Genomic DNA, 2,331 nt, shown 5'->3' with positions numbered 1-2,331 from the left:
CCCCCGCCGCCCCCTTTCCCGCCCTCGCCAAGGAGCTGCGGCCGCGCTCCCCTCTCTCCCCGTCCCTGCTGCTCTCCACCTTCGTGGGGCTCCTGCTCAACAAAGCCAAGGTACGCGGGCCCTTTTCCGGGACCCCCGCGCCGAGAGCCTGGGGTCCCGCCTTCTCCCTGGCCCCTGCCCGCCACGCGCCCCTAGGTGAAGGGACGGATTCTTCCCAGCCCCCACCCCTCCTTTCCCAGGGTCTCCTGGCAAGGAATGCCCCCTCCCCAGGTGATCGCACGCTTACTCGCGGTCCCCTCCCCTGGTAGATGTCCGACGAGCCCCCCTTTCCCCCTCCCTCTCGGTGACCCCGGCACCAGGTGGTGGCTCTTGGCCTGTCAATTCCTGGCACCTATCAGGACAGGTGCAGGAAAGCATAACCTTGACTGGGTCTCGGTCGGTGTGCTAGGGCAGCACGCTGGACCCTGCGGGGGTATTCCTCCGAGGCCAAACCCCGGCCAGGAAGGCTGGGCAGAAAGGGGCCGCCTCCCCCTCACTGTCCACCAAGGACGCTTTCCCAAGGGTTGGTGACGGGGGTCCTTTGACCCTGTGAAGGGCAGAGGAGGTGCAGACAGGTGACAGAGGGTAACTTCCCCTTCTTTCCGTCCTCTCCATTTCTGCAGCGGGCAGCGGGTCCCTCCGAGGAAGCAGCCCCCAGGGGAATGCCAGGGCCGAGGCTGGGCGCTGCGGCCTGGGGAAGGGATAAGGGGCCCAAGCTTGACAGGTCTTATGTAACAGGCACCAGCTCCCATGCTGGCAGTGCGTGCCCTGCCCCGTGCCAGGGCCACACCAGGCTTCCTAGCTGCAGCCAGGACTTGAGGCGACCCTCACCACACAGGTGAGGTAGGTGGGAAAGCCCTTGACTGGGGTCTCGAGTGTGAAGACACAAACCTCGGCCTCTCCTACCGAAGGGTGCCCAGATGCTACCTCCGCATTCACCCAGGCAGGGCTCTCCTGAGCCCCCGCTCCTCCTCTAGAAGGTGAATGCTATTTGCTGACGGTGGAAGTGCCATCTGCTCCCTGCAACAGTGCTTGCTACTGAGTCAAAACTAGGTTTGCTGATGGCTCAGTGGAAGGAAGACTGGGTCCAAACTTTCTCAACTCTTTGCACATGTGTCCCAGTATAACACACCTGGGGTCATTTCCTTCTCTGGCTTTCGCCAAAAGAGGCTGGCTGTGCAGGGTCTCCCACCTTCTGAAGTTCTAGCCCCTTTTCTCTGTGTCGACCCTGAGGTAGGATTGTTTGTCCTGTAAGAAAGGTCACTCTGGGGACATTCTGTTCCCCTCTGAAATGAAAAGTGCTGACTTTCCCTGGTGCTCCTGATTTCCTATTCTTGGCAGAAGAATATCTGGCTGGGCATAGAGCAGCCCCGCTCCCCCATCCTCTGTCGCCCCCACTCCTGTTATCCCCCCGCCTTCTACACAGAGCACCTAGAAATTGGCATGTGGTTTTCAGCTCAGGAAATTTTAGACAAAGGCATCAACTCCCACCCTAAAACATAACAACTAAGGGTCCTAACGATGCCTTAAAGGAGCTTCTCCCATCTCCCCACTCCCCAGGCCAACAGAGGGGTTAGATCGTCAAGAATAGTAATCGTGGGTGACAAGGTGTCCTTCTTGCCCCTCACTGCTGGGTGAGAATTAAGTGTCAACATCTTAAAACACCACAGGAGTGCTTCTGTAGGCAGATGACTCCGTTTTCCCATTTCCCCACCCCCATTAGCGCTGAGTGACTGTTGTCTCAGCTGAGGGCCTGCTTTGGCGAACATTGACATGGTCACCAGTGGTAGAATGCTTTCCCCTGCAGCCTGTTTAGACAGATGTCATCTGAGGCACGGGGGCTAAGAACTAATAAAGCACTGCCAAAAATAGACGTAAGGGTGGGTATTCTGTTGGGGGCAAGCTTTAACATTTAGTTCCAAGTGGGCAACATGGAGACTTTTGCAGCATTTCACCTATTCTGGAAAATGCTGAGAAGGTCTTTGTCCCAGGGAATTCTCTCTGTTGCGGCCCTCTTGTTACTGTCAATAAGTCAGATTCAGATGTTGTTTGGGGCTATATACTGCCAGCCCTAGCCAAGTTCTCCAAGGATGCTTATATCCCACCTGCTGCCAATTGGCTTTTCTCTCTAGCTGCAGGTTTAAACTGGGTCTCTTTTCTGGGTATATTTTTTTTCCCTACCTGTTAGGGCTAGCCCTGACAGCTGGCCAGGAAGGGATCCTCTTACTTGTGGGATCGGTAAGGCAGTTCTTGAGAAAAGCCCTCCTTCAGCCTGCTCCTCCCCCACCCACC

General features: G+C 56.8%; 1 protein-coding gene across 4 annotated transcripts in view; it reads left to right on the top strand.

The window, feature by feature from the left end:
- The window catches only part of USP2 (ubiquitin specific peptidase 2), a 26,917-nt gene that overhangs the window by 18,143 nt on the left and 6,443 nt on the right, over positions 1–2,331 (top strand). Inside the window, exon 2 of one of the 4 annotated variants that reach the window (XM_011964947.1) lies at positions 14–110. The exons of 2 other annotated variants lie outside the window; for them this stretch is intronic. The gene's annotated coding sequence lies outside the window, so the exon portion shown is untranslated. Of the gene's footprint in view, positions 1–6; positions 111–2,331 lie in introns of those variants that run through there. One more of the 4 variants, XM_011964946.1, reaches the window with a different exon arrangement.

This window comes from Mandrillus leucophaeus, unplaced genomic scaffold (assembly GCF_000951045.1).
Source record: "Mandrillus leucophaeus isolate KB7577 unplaced genomic scaffold, Mleu.le_1.0 Scaffold71, whole genome shotgun sequence".
Lineage (NCBI taxonomy): Eukaryota > Metazoa > Chordata > Mammalia > Primates > Cercopithecidae > Mandrillus > Mandrillus leucophaeus.
The sequence above is the reverse complement of the archived record's forward strand: the minus strand, read 5'-3'. Positions and strand labels throughout refer to the sequence as shown.